This window comes from Erythrolamprus reginae, chromosome 2 (genome assembly GCF_031021105.1).
Source record: "Erythrolamprus reginae isolate rEryReg1 chromosome 2, rEryReg1.hap1, whole genome shotgun sequence".
NCBI lineage: Eukaryota > Metazoa > Chordata > Lepidosauria > Squamata > Dipsadidae > Erythrolamprus > Erythrolamprus reginae.
Window position 1 is genome coordinate 292,443,724 of NC_091951.1, and position 18,338 is coordinate 292,462,061.

The window sequence follows — 18,338 nt, forward strand, 5'->3', positions numbered from 1 at the left end:
TGCATTATAATAAGTTAGCATAAAAGGTGTGTGTGTGTGGTTGTCTCTCTATGTGTATTTCATGAAAGCTATTATTTTTATTCATATACCAAGCTACAGAATTTCAGTTGGTAATTTAATGATATAATTATCAGCTTTTTAAACAGATAATGCACTTCTAGGATTTCATTATTTTGACCACAGGTCTGTTATGTAGAGAATATATTGTTGAGGTCTGTTATGTAGAGAATACATTGTTGACCCTCTCTTTTATCTCACTTATGAATGTCTATTGTTCAATCCTATCATTCAGTTCACTTTCACCAGAAAGCTTAATGCAATGTCAACTTAATTTCCATTAGACTTTATTCCAAACAGCCAATTTGAGATGAGACTGTCAGAGGTTACTATTATGCATATCTAATATCACACTAACAGTTGAAAGATACTCTGTTGGCTAAAGTATGTGCAGCATGATCTAAATGAAATCTTGTTCTTTTCAGGAGCTCTGGGCAGCATTCCTACCATATATGCTTTGTGACTCTAAAAGTGGTTATTATCTGAGATTGCTTCATGCTGCTTCATTAGAACTCTTTTGTCTGTATTCGGTCTAATATTTTCTCTTATTCTGCAGCTGAAATACATATTGTAAGTCACTACTTCCTACTGTATAAGAATAGTCATGTCTGAATTGACTTCAGAATTTGAGACAATGGTCTCACCTGCCTAGAGAAGTTTGGGATAAAGTATGGAATCATGATAAAACATGAGTGAGTAAACAAGCAGTATAGAAGTCCATAGGTTCTAGATATCTAGAAATCATTCTTTTGCTGTCCGAAAAGTAGAAGAATGTGTCCAAGCAGACAATTTCTGTGCATTTTTAAATTAATAATAACTGTCAATCATATGAACAAAACAAAATTAAATTAATGTGATAATACAAATTTGTCAACATCCCCAATAGATAAATTAAATTGTTTTTCTACCTTTTATTATCTACTTTTTAGACCTGAAGACATTTACTTTGGTCTACAGTGTGCTCCCATTATTGCCCTAACGTTGGGAAGTTATTCCTTCAGGAAACAGATAATAGTGTGGCTTATCAGAGTATATGAATTGCAAGATTTAATCTAAATTTTCAATTTAATATCAAAATTCTATTTGGTAAAAAAAGGGCATGTGTGTGTCCATTAAATTTTCCAATTAACCTGAAGGCAGTTTGAATAGATGATTTATTGATTCAGTTTTGAATCAGTGTTTAGAATTTAATATACAATGCCCCGGCTATGTGCAACTGAAGGAAGTATTTATATAAGAATGCTAGAATGGAGAAAAAATATTACCAAGTATCCAAGATAAAATCTCCATTGAGACTACAAATCAATTTGCCAATTGCTGAACCTGATTCAATCTTCTTTACCAATTCTTCCAGGAAGACATTGGTAAGGAAGAAATTTCTCCAACATCTTTGATTTGTATTCCCCTAGCAAAAGAAATAAGTAGTCAATTAGGGTTAAGCAGCCTACTTGAAATTTGTGGAGGTTGCTGCGATAAGCATAACCATTCATAAGAAGACAAAATTATGATTTTGTTGCCCCTTTGCTTCTCTGGTCTTAAAGTTGCTGGCTTATTTCTTTTCTTCCTCCTTTCTTCCTCATTCCTTTACAGATAGGTACATTTGATGTTTTTGTCTATTTGTCTGTCTGTCTGTCTGTCTGTCTGTCTGTCTGTCTGTCTAAAGAGATTTAGAGATGATTCTGGAAATAGGAATCAACAAACTATTAAGGTCATAAGAGATGGGTTCATAAAAGACAGCTTGACAAATGAGGAAAGTGAGAAATAAGCTAAAAATTATCCTACCTTTATTTATTTATTTATTTTATTTATTTATTGGATTTGTATGCCGCCCCTCTCCGTAGACTCGGGGCGGCTAACAACAATAATAAAAACAGCATGTAAATCCAATACTACAACAACAACTAAAAAACCCTTATTTTAAAACCAATCATACCTACAAACAAACATACCATGCATAAATTGTAAAGGCCTAGGGGAAAAGAGTATCTCAGTTCCCCCATGCCTGACGGCAGAGGTGGGTTTTAAGGAGCTTACGAAAGGCGAGGAGGGTGGGGGCAATTCTAATCTCCGGGGGGAGATGGTTCCAGAGGGTCGGGGCCGCCACAGAGAAGGCTCTTCCCCTGGGCCCCGCCAAACGACATTGTTTAGTTGATGGGACCTGGAGAAGGCCCACTCTGTGAGACCTAACTGGTCGCTGGGATTCGTGCAGCACAAAGTGTCCCTGAGATAATCTGGTCCGGTGCCATGGAGGGCTTTATAGGTCATAACCAACACTTAGAATTGTGACTGGATTTTCTTTTGTTTAAGATGAGGCAGACAGAATTTTGGACAGTTTTGTTCCTTGTGCATTCCAAATATAGTAGGAGGCTGCTTCAACTTGTTATTTCTATTTTACGATAAATGCTTTCTTTCTTTGTTTTGTTGTAGGTTTATGAAAAAAATAATAATGTTAGGTAGGCAGAGTACCTGGAATTAAATTAAGAGAATAATTCTCTAGTATCTAAAGGCATCATCTTGTTTACCTTTAAACAACTTTGAAAAGGAGAAGGTAATAGCTTGATAATAACATGGGGTGACAAAACTGGGATCATTTAAAAATAGTTCTAATGTTTGGCGGTTATTTTTAAAAGAGTCCTGGCCTTTGCAAATCTACTGTCTTGTCAATTTTTCACTTGTTTTCTTGCTGTGCCTCCTATTTAGATTTAGGAAATCAACATCTCCATAAAGCAAAATCTGTTTTGCCTGTAAGCAATAGTTATAGTGTATACTAATTTATAATGTGAAATTATCAGTAGATTTAATCAACAACACCATCAAAGTAAACAATAAAAACCCACATGGGGTAGAGATGACCAGCTCATAAATCTGGTTGTGACAAATTTGAAGAATTTGTCTCATCTAAAATACTATGGGATTTCATTCTATTAGAGAGGCCAAACTATTTTCACGGGGGTATACAGCAATAGCACTTAAACACAGTACTTTTACAGCCCTTTCTAAGTGATTTACAGAGTCAGCATATTGACCCCAACAATCTGGCTCCCCATTTTACCAACCTCAGAAGGATGGAAGGCTGAGTCAACCTTGAGCTTGCTGAGATTCAATCTGCCAAATTGCAGGCATTGAACAGTCAGTAGAAATAACTTACAGTACTGCATTCTAACCACTGCGCTACTACAGCTCTATTATTAAACTAAGTCTAGCCTGCTTGCATACTTGGATCTAACTCAGAATGCAACTGACTAGAAATGGATGCATAACATAAAGTGGTGAATTCCAATATTTCTTCTGAATATAATGGTAATGAGTTGGAAAAGAAGGTATTCATCCAATGGAAAGAAATACTCCCTTGAACTCTATGTATTTACATAAAAAATAAAAAGTGTGACAGGGGTGAAATCCAGCAGGTTGTGACAGATTCTGGAGAACTGGTAGCAGAAATTTGGAGTAGTTCAGAGAACCTGAAGCTGAAATTTTGAGTTCAGGGAACTGGCAAATACCATCTCTGGCTGGCCACACAATGGGGTGGAGATGGAGATTTTGCAGTATCCTTCTACTGCCACACCTGCCAAGCCATGCCACACCTGCAGAACAGGTAGTAAAAGATGGATTTCATCACTGGAGTATGATCATTTCCCTACAATCTGTTTATGGAGATTCTTCATTATCTGGGACATGATCGTTCAAAAGGTGCTTTTTCAAGAGGCAACTGGATTTTCTCACTGAAATAGTTTCTAGGTTCAGAAGCAAAATATTTTTGCAGGAGAGGCGGAGTGACGACACGGACACAAGAGCTGGATTTAAAACTGGGTCATTTTATCAACATAAATTTGCATAATTTATTTAATTAAATTAGCATAATTAGCATAATTAACTATGACCCTGACAAGGACCCGCAGGGTCAAACAATTGCTTCCGGGGCGGAAAATGACGTATAATAAACTTCCGGGGCAACTTATGGGTGTAGCTCCATGCTAATCCAGGTGAGGGACCACTCCCTCACCTGAGACCTTGCCATGCACTTGCATGTGGAAGGTCCCGCCGGCTAACCCCTAGAAGGGGAATTAAATGGGTGGGACCCAAAGACAGGTTCCCCCCAACTGCTCAGGTCGTCAAAACCACAAGCCTTTGGAGAGAACCTGTCAATCATCCCCAGAGATGCCCAACGGAGAACACGCAGTTGCTAAACCCCCACCGAGTTTTCCGCCCCTAACCTGCCTACCCAAATGACCAAATGTAAGCCAATTAACCTAACAGGTACAAGCACCCCCTAACCGCTTATCCGTCTCCACAGTGTGGAATAGGCGAAAAAACGGTCATGGCTAAGAGGCCAGACTGCCAAAAATTCCTATTCGGCCCCATAGGGCGACCCAGAATAGCACACTGCAAAATAGGGAGGGCGGGCGGGTGTCTGCTGTCGATGAAGAGTCCGGGCGAAAAGGCTGAGCTCCGGGCCTGCCCGCCCTTTTATAGGGCTGGCAGGCCCCGCCCGGACATGTCATCGATCAGGCCACTCTGGCCTGATTATCGGCTGAGATCTCGTGAAATCTCGCGAGATTTTGGCCGAAAACAAGATGGCGGCTATGCCATGTGACTCGTGTCTTCCCGAGCCTCCAGCAAAAGGCGCCAGTGAGTAAAGACCACAGGCGCTATTTTAAAAAAACAAAGTCCAGTTGCTTCTTGAAAAAGCACCTTTGGGATTTCTCTACAACCCTTCAAATTTGGGGTATAAACAAATTCTAAAGTGCATTTAATTACATGACTGGTCTTGTGGATGTAGAGAATTATAGGACTGTGAATTCTCTGTTTCAAGATACTGGAACACATAACATCAGTCCAGGAAAGAAGGTCAAGACATAAGTCCACAAGAGTAAATTTCCCTAAAAATTCAGCAGTAGTGTCCAATATAGATCTGGAGTGGCAGATTGGCCTGATATATATTTCAAAATTTACAAAGAAAACAGTGTAAAAAGTTCATATTACTGTTGATAAATATTAGCAATTTATGCACATTATAGTAATCACCAGTTCAAAATAAACATGTCCATCTTCAAAATGCTTGCTTTCTAGGCCATATTAATGTGGAGACTGCAAAATATAAATCAGATCCTTTAGAGCAGGGGTAGGGAACGTTGGCTCTTCTATGACTTGTGGACTTCAACTCCCAGGATTCCTGAGCCAATCATTCTAGTTCAGAGAATTCTGGGAGTTGAGCCAATCATTCTAGTTCAGAGAATTGTGGACTTCAACTCCCAGGATTCCTGAGCCAATCATTCTAGTTCAGAGAATTCTGGGAGTTGAGCCAATCATTCTAGTTCAGAGAATTGTGGATTTCAACTCCCAGGATTCCTGAGCCAATCATTCTAGTTCAGAGAATTCTGGGAGTTGAAGTCCACAAGTCATAGAAGAGCCAACGTTCCCTACCCCTGCTTTAGAGTGATGTCAACTAGAAATAAAAATCAATTAGATACTCACCAGGGGTTTTTTCAGGGACCTAGAGGGAACGGCTGTTCACCATTTCAGAGTGTGTCTGTTAAGAATTATACGATACTGCCTTTATTTCCCTCTGTTCTTCATTAGTTTCACCAGTATTGCAACACCACTTATGTCAACCAAATCAGATTTGCCTCAGGAAATATTTTTCTTCTCAAACTCAAACAGAAATTTGTTGCAATTTTTCAGCAACATTCAATTCTTCTATAGATGCTGTGCCTTGGCAGTTCCTGAAGAATTTGAAGAGTGAAGTGATGACTGAAGTGATGCATCAGTCAGCTCTGAAAGCCCAATACCAAGTGCCCACCAATGCAGCGAAGGGACAAAAGCTGCAAGCAGTGGACCAATTTACATACCTTGGCATCAAGGTAAACTGAAGAATCGTCGAGGCAAGTTCTTCATTTGGCAGACTACTGATCAAGACATAAGTCCACAAGAGTAAATTTCCCTAAAAATTCAGACTACTGATCAATATGTGGAACTGCTACAAAGCTCAAAGTCTATCAAACAGGAGTGCTAACTACATTAATGTGTGCCGTTGAGACTTGGACTGTGTGCAGGAAGCACACTAGGCAATTGTGCCACTTCCACATGATCTGCCTCCTCAAACTTTTGAGAATCTGGTGGCAGGACAAGGTGTCAGACACAGAAGTCTTCTCCAGAGCAGGCCTGCCATCAGTTCACACTCACTGATGAAAGCCCAGATATGTTCAGCGGGCCAGGTTGCAAGTATGCCATACCACCACATCCCTAAACAGCTCCTCTATGGTGAGCTGTCTCAAGGAAAGCAACCTCACAGGGCACAAAGCAAGCAATGAAAGGCACGTTGAAAGCCTCTTTCAAGTCCTTGGATATTGAGATCATCTCCTGGGAAACCCAGACACAAGATTAATCGGCACATTGATCCAACAAGACTGACAGACATTGGAAGACAGAAGAATAACCATAGCACAAGAGAAGTGAGCACTTCACAAAGCAATGGTGCAACAATAGTGCCCACATGTCTCCTTATAGGCCTTACATGTGCCCACATGTCTCCATATAGGCCTTACCAGTCATTTGCGGACACACCCTAGACATCTAACACAATCTGTTAGATGTCAAGGTCTCTTCGAACATAATGGGCGGGCATCATCAGAGGCTTGGTACTTCCAGAAGAATCCTGAGTTGCTCCAGCAGCTGGAAACTTCCAGTGAAATAAAGTTGGTAGAATTTTAGTTTTTATTTTGTTGTCATCTTCAAAATGTATGGCTCTGTTTTTCAAAAGCACGTAGGACTTTCAAATGTCAAAGTCATAATGACTTTCTAGGTTTATCAGGGTATGTAACCAATGCCCCTTTTATCAAATGACAAACCTTTATTCTTGCAAAATACTTGCTACACATTCCTATAGTAGTTACTCTATGGTAGCCTTGCTTGCAGAACATGCTTTTCATACTTTTATTACAGAGGATGTGTCAGTAACTACGAATTTGACACAGAAGTTTATTTGCCTTTAGAAAAGCTAAAAATAGGGTATGCTAACTATCTTCGTTTTTAAAAATTGGTTTCTGAAAATTTTGTATGTGTATGTGTGCATATTTTCAGTGTAAATTTTCAATTAATTTGCAAAAAATGTATGTCTTTAGCCTTCAGAAAATACAAAAAAGCTCATCATAGTTTAAAACCCCCTTTTCCACATTTAATGAAGTGATTTTAAAAACTCCAGAAGAATACACCTATGCAGTTTATGTTGAAAGCAGTCAGAAAGAGGTTTGCTTCAAAATAAAACATTTCAAGATTGTCAAGCCTGGGGATTAACAGAGGTCAATGCAATCAAGTGCAAGGTTATGCTAATTGTTAACTTTAGAATTTACAAGCAGCATTTCCTGATGGTAACACATGTCTGATAGTGTTTGTAACCTGGTTACATTTGCAGCACCGGCTTTGATTATTTATTTTGATGATGCAATTGTTAAAGCTACTGATAAACTCTCATTAAAAGTTAATATATATATTGGTTTTGGAAAATCTGAGTCACAAATGAGCACACTGGATGACTGAAGTGAAGGATGATTTATTTGACAGTGTAGTGTGTGATACAACTTTTGTTCATAGGCAAAAGGCAGTCATAGTTATAGTAAAGTTGTACTGATATTTGAAGTTTGTGTGAAAGGAAATGTTGGTTGAGGTGCTTGCTTCTGGAGAAGTGCGAAAACCGGCAAAGAGGAAATATCACTATTTCTTCCCTTATTTATTTACCTTATAAAGAATACTTATTTCCTTATCTGGATATTTGGTTTGTCTGTTGTTGAGGGGGGAAATTTGCCTTGTCCATTCCCAGAGATTTTAATATTTTGAGGGGATTTTGCTGTCTTACATTTTAATACATTGGTATTTACTAATTTCTTAAATGGAAAATACTTTGGCAGTTTCAACCTACATAATTCTTAGAGAAATTTGATGTAGGCCATGCACCTTAGATATGCTGGCCATGTGACCATGGAAATGTCTTCAGACCACGTTGGTTCCCTTGGCTAAACACCGCCAGCTAGAGTCAGACATTTACCTTTAATTCAGAATGTGATGCAAGTTTTAGACTGTTGTCAGCTGTAGCACCAGCTGAGACTTACTCTGACTTGTCCATGAAAAGCTCTTCTATGTTATTCAAAGCTACACTGACAATCATCTGTCAGATATAGTTCTGCAAGCTCGGTTTTTCATAAATACAGATATGCAATCATGATCCAAATGTTTCCAACAGGACATTTTAACACTTTTTAATTTATTTGATTTATATAGCCGTGCATCTCACTTACCCGTAACTATAGCTGACTTACGTTAAAATAAATAAAAGCACAAAAACAGAAAACAAAAAGACCCATAGCTGTTGGATATGATCCAACTTATTATTCATATGACCAGGAAATATGCTTTAATCCATGCCCAGGCTGAAGCCCAAAGAACCAAACTTTCAAGGCTTTAGAACAGACCAATTGGGATGGGGCCAATCTAATCTCAGGGGGAACGCAGTTCCAAAGGGTAGGTGCCACAACAGAAAAGATTCTCTTTCTGGGTTATATCAAGTAACACACTGTAGTTGATGGTACCCAGAGCATACTTTCTCCCAGATTGGATGGGATGGATAGAAAAAACTACCGGATATTGTATGTAGGTACTAATAATGCACTTACACTTTACATATCAGTTAATTGTTAATATGCTCCCTATCTATTTTTCTTCAGTTTTTGAATTCTGTATAGTATTAGTATATAGTCTAGTACATGTTTGTCAAACTAGTGGCTCATGGGCCGGATGCATCACATGCAGGCCATGCCCACTCCAGCTCTGTAAAGGTAAAAACTGTTATTTATTTATTTATTTATTTATTTATTTATTTATTTATTTATTTATTTATTTATTCAATTTTTATGCCGCCCTTCTCCTTAGACTCAGGGCGGCTTACAACATGTTAGCAATAGCACTTATAGTTATGATACTTCACAGTATGTCACGTGACACGATCAACCTGTGGTGTAGCATACCCAGGTAGAAAAGCAATATACACTTGAAGATACAGTGTTCCCTCGATTTTCGCAGGGGATGCGTTCTGAGACCACCCGCGAAAGTCGAATTTCCGCAAAGTAGAGATGCGGAAGTAAATACACTATTTTTGGCTATGAACAGTATCACAAGCCTTCCCTTAACACTTTAAACCCCTAAATTACAATTTCCCATTCCCTTAGCAACCATTTAGATTATTACTCACCATGTTTATTTATTAAAGTGTATTAAAAAAATATTTATTAAAGGCAGATGAAAGTTTGGCGATGACATATGACGTCATCGGGTGGGAAAAACCGTGGTATAGGGGGGGAAACCGCGAAGTATTTTTTAATTAATATTTTTGAAAAACCGTGGCATAGACTTTTCGTGAAGTTTGAACCCGCGAAAATCGAGGGAACACTGTATATATAAATTCATGAGATTAAAAGCCATCAGTCGTCATTTGTGACATTATATAGAACAATATTTTGAAAGAGATGTTTCACTTATATTAATCTGATTTTCAATAAAAATAATTTTAATTTGCAGATATTTCCACTATCCTGAAATCTGATGAAATATGAACTGACATATAATTTCATAATGTGGTCTTGTTTTTACTAATTTGTCTTAAAAAATTGTCTTTCTTCAGTGGTAGTTAAAGAATATAGATTGTGTATTGTTTTTTCAGTAAAGAATATAAGCCACCTGCAGACTAACCCCTCTTTCTTTTTTGGGGTGGAACAAAGAAAATAGCAATCTTTGTTGATTCTTTCCTCTACCTGCAATTTTTTATGTCAACTGCCTCCCCATCTGTTCTGATGTTTTGGGTAATTTTCAGAACACTGTATGAGATTGTGTTAATGGTTCCAAAGGGAATCAGTGAAAATTGCTTTGCATTTTTACAACTGAGAACATTCCAAGAGCAACTTATCTTTAGAAACTTTGCCACTGGCAGAAAAGTTACTGAAAACAAAAACTCATTTTGTTGTTTTCATGGAAACAATACAAATGGTACTCATTTGATCAGTAACTAATACCAGGATAAACAGTATGTAGCCTTAGTTTATTGTTACTGTTGTTCAGGGGTGAAATTCAGCAAATTTGGAAAGTTCTGTAGAACCAGTGGTGACAATTGTGTGCAGTTCAGAGAACTGTTAATCGTACCCCTGATTGGTCCCACCCCATCTCTCCCACTCACTCCTTCTTGGGCTCATACACACAGAGCAAACATGAGAAGGAAGCGAGAAGCAGCAGGTTAAACACTAGAAAATCTTTGCATCTCATTTGTAAACCAAGGAGCCAGAATATGGAGGAAGAATGGAGAGGTACATACTGCAAGGTGCTTGAAGTTTCCAGTCTGTGTTGATTTGGGGAGCCATGTCATCTGCTGGTTTTGGTCCACTATGCTTCATTAAGTCCAGGGTCAACACAGCCATCTACCAGGAGATTTTGGAGCACTTCATGGTTCCTTCCACAGATGAACTTTATGGGGATGCTGACTTCATTTTCCAGCAGGACTTGGCACCTGCCCACATTACCAAAAGCACCAAAACCTGGTTCAATAACTATGGGATTACTGTGCTTGATTGTACAGCAAACTTGCCTGACCTGAACCCCATTAAAAAATATATGGGACATTGCCAAGAGAAAGATGAGAGACTAAACAATGCAAAAGAACTGAAGGCTGCTATTGAAGCATCTTGGTCTTCCATAACACCTCAGCAACACCACAGGCTGATAGCTTCCACACCATGCCACACTGAGGTAGTAATTGCTGCAGAAGGGGCTAAAACTAAGTACTGAGTACATATGCATGCTTATACTTTTCAGACGTCCAATATTGTTCTATGTACAATCCTTGTTTTATTGATTGCATGTAATATTCTAATTTTCTGAGATTATGGATTTGGGGTTTTCATGAGCTGTATCCCATCATCATCACAATTATGACAAATCACAGCTTGAACTATCTTGCCTTGCATATAATGAGTCTCTCTCATATATTAAATCTCACCTTTTAAGTTGCATTACTGAAATAAAAGAACTTTTGCGTGATAGCTGAGGTGGCACAGCAGGTATAATGCAGTACTGCAGGCCACTAAAGCTGACTGTAGATCTGCAGGTCAGCAGTTCAAATCTCATCCCCGGCTCAAGGTTGACTCAGCCTTCCATCCTTCTGAGGTGGGTAAAATGAGGACCAGGATTGTGGGGACAATATAGTGGCTGTGTTAAAAAGTGCTATTGCCCTGAGTCTAAGGAGAAGGGCGGCATAATTACAGGGGGAAAATGAAAAATTAGATTACGTATTTATTTATTTATATTAATTAATTAATGTAAATAAATAAATAAATAATCTAATTTTTCATTTTCCCCCTGTACTTTATAGATTAGGGCTGGGATACTTATTTTTATTTTTTATTTTATTTATTTATTTGTCCAATACACAAAACATATTAAGGGGAATAGGCATGAAGTATTACATATAAGGAAAAGATATGAAAATAGAGAAGATATATGAAAGGGAGGAAAGATATATGACATATGGGATAAGGGGAGACAAATTAGACAGGGGACGAAAGGCACACTGGTGCACTTATGTACGCCCCTTACTGACCTCTTAGGAACCTGGCTAGGTCAATCGTGGATAGTCTAAGGGAGAAATGTTGGGGGTTAGGGGTTGACAATACTGAGTCAGGTAATGAGTTCCACGCTTCGACAACTCGATTGCTAAAATCATATTTTTTACAGTCAAGCTTGGAGCGATTAATATTGAGTTTGTGCTCTTGTGTTGTTGCAGTTGAAGCTGAAGTAGTCATTGACAGGCAGGACGTTGCAGCATATGATTTTGTGAGCAATACTTAGATCGTGTTTTAGGCGTCGTAGTTCTAAGCTTTTTAGGCCTAGGATAGATAGTCTGTTTTCGTAGGGCATTCCATTTCGAGTGGAGGAGTGAAGGGCTCTTCTGGTGAAGCATCTTTGGACGTTTTCTAGGGTGTTGATGTCCGAGATGTGGTGTGGGTTCCAGACAGATGAATTTACAGGATCATCTCTCTTCATTCTATTAGATCTGACAAGAATGTCATGCTCTTGGTTCCATCTGCAAAGGAGTGCCATCTATTGGAAGATTGGAGAATTTTTTTCTGCCCTGGTGCCCCCCTTCTGGAACAACCTTCCCTCAGAAATTAGATCTGTACCCTTCCTGCTGGCTTTTTGCAAGGCACAAACTTTGTCATTTAATCTGAGGCCTTGATACCATGGATGAGCTCAAAGCTTGTTTGAGTGGTTGAGTCTTCTCAGCCGCTACTTTATGTTGTTGATGCTTTTAACTGTTTTTATTTATTTTGTACTGTTTTAATTATAAGTCACCTAGCATCATACACATGAGAAGGGCAGTCTGTAAATTTACTACATTTACTAACAAAATATATGGATTCAATTGAACGAATAATGATGTGATGGCCTATATTATCAATTGTTTTCATGAAATTAACATTAGTTTAGGCAATATGCTATTTTGGATATGGTGCTTTGTCTGTTTGCTCCAATGCTTTTTAGAAAGCATTGCAAGTCAGGCCTTTTTAGTAACTTTAGTAAATTTAGTAAATTATTCCAAATTTGTTTTAATTTTATTTTTAATATAATTACTGTTACCTTGAGAATGCTTATCAGATGGAAAGTCAGCAAACATCAATTAAGACCACATTATTTTTGTGTTTCAATTATTATCTTGGCAAAAGAAGTACACATGTGGTTTGTTCTAACATAATTACTAGCACTCAGAAAAAAAAACAGAATACAGAAAAAAATAAGATTCACATTTTAAAAAACCCTGACCATTTGAAACTGCTTGTGATTAGTAATGGTCCTAAATCTGTCTTTTAAAAAAAGAAATGCTATGTGAAAGTAGCTTCATTCTTTGTAAAGGCAAACTTTTTTTTCTAAATTCTTTTCAGTGGTGTTTTTATTTATCATTGAAAACGGCTGAGAACATTGTGTGTTTTGGTCTGCAGCTTATCTTTTCATTAGTTTGCAGCATTTTTAGCTGCCTCCCTTTCTTGATTTAACCTCGATTTGTTCCGTTGACTTTTTACTCAGCGATGGGAAAATTGGCTGCAACAAATTGCTGTACAGATGATTGCACAATCAGATAAAACACAATCCCTGCTCAATCCATAATGGAAGCAAGTGCAAAATTACTGCACTGTCTCCCATAAAAGTTCAACAAGAACTTGCTATTAGCAATAGCACTTTGACTTATATACCACTTTACAGCTCTAAGAGGTTTAGAGTCAGCATATTGGCCCCAACAATCTGGGTCCTCATTCCTCTGAAATGTATCTCAAAATCAGTATCTTTTGTTATCAGAATTAAATGAGTGATCAAAAAATGAAGACATTCCCGAAACAACTTTAGAACTAACAACTGATTAATCTGTTATAATTCAGTTAGGAAGCAAGAGAGCTTCCAGATAGAATTCAAGTTTTTTATTTATTCAGAGATTCACATTTCCTATGCTATGTTGGCCATTCAAAGACCTATTTATCTTGTAAACACCACTCATGCAATTTATTATCACATTGCTAAGAGAAAACACTGAAGCTAGGAATCACTTCAAAGTAATTAGGAGTCTCTTACACATTACTAGCCTTGTGTGACTTAAACTGTAGAAGCTGTAAACTGATGTCTGGACTCATTGCTTGTGTAGAATAAATTTAAACAAGGGGAAAGAAGACTATGTTAAATAGGTATTGGTAAGCGTCTTGTAAGAGCCGGGGTGGCACAGTGGTTAGAGTGAAGCACTGCAGGCTACTTCAATTAACTGCTAGCTGTACTTCAGCAGTTCAAATGTCACCACCGGCTTAAGGTTGACTCAGCCTTCCATCCTTCCAAGGTGGGTAAAATGAGCACCCAAATTGTTAGGGGCTATACGCTGATTCTGCAAACCACTTAGAGAGAGATGTAAAAGCACTATGAAGCAGTATATAAGTCTAAATGTTATTGCTATTTTTTGGATGGAGTTTGATTCAATTAGCAACATCATTAGGTAATGGAAAACTAAAATGGGTTTGGAAAACTAAAATTAGGTAATGGAAAACTAAAATGGGTTTGAGCTATTGTAAAGCTGTATTTGTGGATGAATATATTTGGGTGTATAAAAATTAGACACTTTCACAAATGGAAACCCTTCATACAAAAATAAATGATTATTAGATTAATAACTTTGCCCACATCCCCCCCCCCCAAACAATTAGTAATGTCTACTTGGCCATGTAATTCAAGCAGATGACAGACTAGAATTTCAAAAGATGGGGGAAGATGTAAGATGGACAGCATCAAGAACCTGGAATGTCCTTGGAACTGCTGCAAATTGCCTAGTCACCAGGGATCAGGTTCAAATGGTGCCATTCAACAAAGACTATTTTCTTAAATGGAATGATAATCTTGTATGCCTAGTATACAATTCCATTGCTGATTTAAAACCACTTGGTATCCAAAAATATGTTAAATGTCATTTATTCTATGTGTCACTCTGCATTTGTATGTGGGAAAATAGAAATATACACAAAATAGAAAACTCTGGAAAAAGGAAAATATATATTTTATTCAAAACAATTCTGGCATCAAAGGAATTTATGAACTAATAACAAAATACTGCACTGAATGAGTACAGCAACTCTTCCTTTTTACAAATTGTATTTGACAATCTTACTCAATTTCTCATTCTCTCATTCCCCAAATTGTAACTCATTCAACAATGACATGTAATAAGAACTGTAAGTTACAGCATGGAAATAAATCCCTGCTAGGCAGGAATTGCATGGTATCATGTGTTATGTTTAAGAATCAGACTACATTGAAAGTTGTTTTATTTTCTAAAACTCAAACCAGATGTACAACATAGAATTGCATTGCCCCACAGTCTTACATTCTTTTTTTTTTTTGCAGTAAATGGACTTTTGTTAAAATTTAGAGATTCTTGGATATCATGCTTTTGTGTGTGTGTGTGCGTGTTGTAATAATATTGTAAGAAAATAAATATTCCAGGCTTAAAACATACTATCTGAAGTAAGATTTTTTTTTTTGCATTCTAATTTAACTTTTAAGAATTTTTTTTTCAGAATTGATACTAGAATTTTTTGTGTCAAATGAAATGGTCACCTTGATGATAGCAAACTTACCCTTCACTTGTCTCTCTTCCAATTAATAAACAATGGCAATTGTAAAGCTGCCTGAAATTCATTGTAAAATTTTCAAGATTAGGATTTTTTAAAAAAATACATTCAATGCAATGCAATGGTACTTTTTCAAAATAAAACACAAATTGGGGACTAAATCCAGCCCTTTATTTATAAGCAGAAAATGTAGGTATGATACTACATACTGGTCCTGTATCAATCCGTTTTTTTGGATTACAGCTAAGAAATTGAATGAGATCTTCTTGGGAAGAAGAAACAAGAACAGCTTGTACTGGAAAGGGAACAATTTATATGACACCAAAACTTTCAAAGCTGAAGTTATCTTTTTTATATTTTCCTTAACATCACATACATGCCCCAAAGGGGTGGAGTTTGCATACCTCTTGCTTTGATCACTGACAAAAAGGGATGTTTCTGTTGATGCCCATTGATACAGTGGTACCTCAACATACAAGTTTAATTTGTTCCAGACCCGAGCTCGTAAGTCGATCAACTCGCATCTCAAACGAATGCCTTTAGACTTTGTTTTTGGCGCTGAGATAACTGGAAGCAAGGAGATTCTTGCGCCACCTAGTGGAAGCTCGGCTCGTATCCCGAATTTGAGCTCAGGTGTCGAACAGAAATTTCGCTCGTGTCATGGCTCGTAACTTGGAATACTCGCATGTGGAGCAGCTCGTATCTAGAGGTACCATTGTATATCCATTATCTTCCAGCTCCATTCAAAATGCCTCACAATCCTACAATTTGGATTACCTGCATACAAAGATTATCCTAACTAACTAAAGGCCAGAACACTGGATTAACAATTTTATGATTGTGTCCCATCCATGGTATAACATTACTTATAACTGGAGCAGAGGCCTAATAATTGGAAATTATTTTTGGAAATGGAAACTAGAGCTAACTGCGTTATATACTATCCTCAGATCCTTTGACCATGCAGAGACCAGGTACTGGATCATGTCTTGTGTTGTGTACATATAGCTTTATTATAAACTATAGCAAACATAATTAATCATATCTAAGACTTCCCAATAAACTATGCTAACTAAATACTTCCTTGGAATAGTAAAAAATAACCTATGTATTGAAAGTAAAGATTAAAATACAGACTTTCTTACCTTCCATATATGTTTACCATAGAAATATACTTTAGAATTCTACAAACAACATTTTATATTAAAGCTTTCAGTCTGCAAATCATTCTGATTTTAGCATGGCAAAATCTATGTTTTGGTTCTTGTCTTTATGTTTCCCTTTTTGGTGAAAGAGGGAATAGTGGTTGAATAATGAAAATCAGCAAAAATAAGTAAATGCGAATGATACAAACACATTTATTTAGAAAAATAAACTGAAAATGCCTATTTATCTGATACATTTTCCATGAAGAACAGATTTTTAGCTATAAAATTGTCATGTGTCAAATACGCAATACAAACATGTTTTCTCTCTTTATAGTAATTAAGAGATTTCTGTCGGTATTCAATAGGAACATACCAGTTATCTTGGTCAATTTGTTGTTGTTACATTGATACAAAAATGTATTAAAATTAGATAGATTCTAAAATCTGTGTTAGCTTGTTGATGCTTTCTTGTTATCATTATTGTTATCTCAGTTCTAGGGAGCAAGTATTTGCTTTTTGAAAGAGTCCAGCTGCAAAGTAATGGAGGGGTATTACGTTTTCTTCATTTTTGTACACAAATTTCATTTATTTATTTTTAATTTTTTGCTCTCAAACTCGCAACATACATCTTCTTGTTGGCTAAAATTTCACGTGGCCATCTGTGCAAATGATGGCTTACATCATTCCCCTGAATGAAAGTGACAGTGCAAATATTAGAAGTGCATTGAGATGCATGCTGTAACAGTTGAATTGTTTCAGCAAAGGACAGGAAACAACCTTTTTCCAAGCATTTTAGCATCAACTGTCTCTCTTCTATGGCTTTGAATTTGCACAGGAGACAATAGTAGCCTTCCCTTCCACCCAATATGCATTGGCATCGCCTGATCCATTTAAGTGCTTCCAACTTTCATTTTGCTACATCTGTTTAACACATTTGGCTGGATCACAGGAATCCTGTTCGGCAATTGTTGTTTCTGCAATGGGTCAGAAAAGTAACTGACTTTTGTTTCTTCTTCAGAGTGCATGGTGCTTAAGGCTGTGGCTTTTGTCATGACTCAGCTCATAGCTATTAAATGAGGCCGGTGTAGTAAATGCAGATGGCACCAGATATCAGTTGTGCTCAGGCTCAAGGGTGCTCGTGCTCTACGGAGAGTCCTTGTTGTTATTGTTTAGTATTGCCTGAAAGAGGTTGCACTGTCAAATCTGTCATAGGAGAACTGTTTAGTGTGTCGTCAAATATTAAGATACCTTCTAGCCTGAAGGAGCTGCAATAGAGAAAAGACAAAAAAGAAAAAAACCCAAAGTTAATAGAAACATAGAAACATAGAAGTCTGACAGCAGAAAAAGACCTCATGGTCCATCTAGTCTGCCCTTATACTATTTCCTGTATTTTATCTTACAATGGATTTATGTTTATCCCAGGCATGTTTAAATTCATTTACTGTGGATTGACCAACCACGTCTGCTGGAAGTTTGTTCCAAGGATCTACTACTCTTTCAGTAAAATATTTAATGATACCAAATAAACCAAATATATAAAAGGATACCATATTGCATTTATTTTTCTTTGGAAAATTACTACTCATGTCCCTCAAAAAAAATTGCAAAACTACTTGGAATCCCTTGAAACATTTATGTTGCAGTTCTCAATGCATGCAATAGTAGCTTTACTATCAGTGAGGTTTAACTCAGTAGTAGGGACATATATTATGGTAGACAAACCTAATATCTTATCTAAGGTCTAGGTTAAAAATATTGAACTGAGTAAGGGAAAATCAAAGTTGCCTTTCATTCCCTTAAAGCATAAAAACCTTAAAGATATGCCTTTATATTTTGGATACAAACTGAATAGTTAACATAATAGTTAATAATAAAATGCAAAATTTAATTGAAAATCAATTATAAACTGAATACTAATGCAGAACTTTAACTTTAACTT

The 18,338-nt window shown here is 37.0% G+C and overlaps 1 protein-coding gene across 2 annotated transcripts in view; it reads right to left on the bottom strand.

Annotated features, from left to right (window-relative positions):
* Positions 1–16,593: 16,593 nt before the first annotated feature.
* The window catches only part of PRR16 (proline rich 16), a 110,432-nt gene continuing 108,687 nt past the window's right edge, over positions 16,594–18,338 (bottom strand). For both annotated transcript variants that reach the window (XM_070736323.1, XM_070736325.1), the window contains exon 3: positions 16,594–17,664. The gene's annotated coding sequence lies outside the window, so the exon portion shown is untranslated. The remainder of the gene's footprint in view (positions 17,665–18,338) is intronic.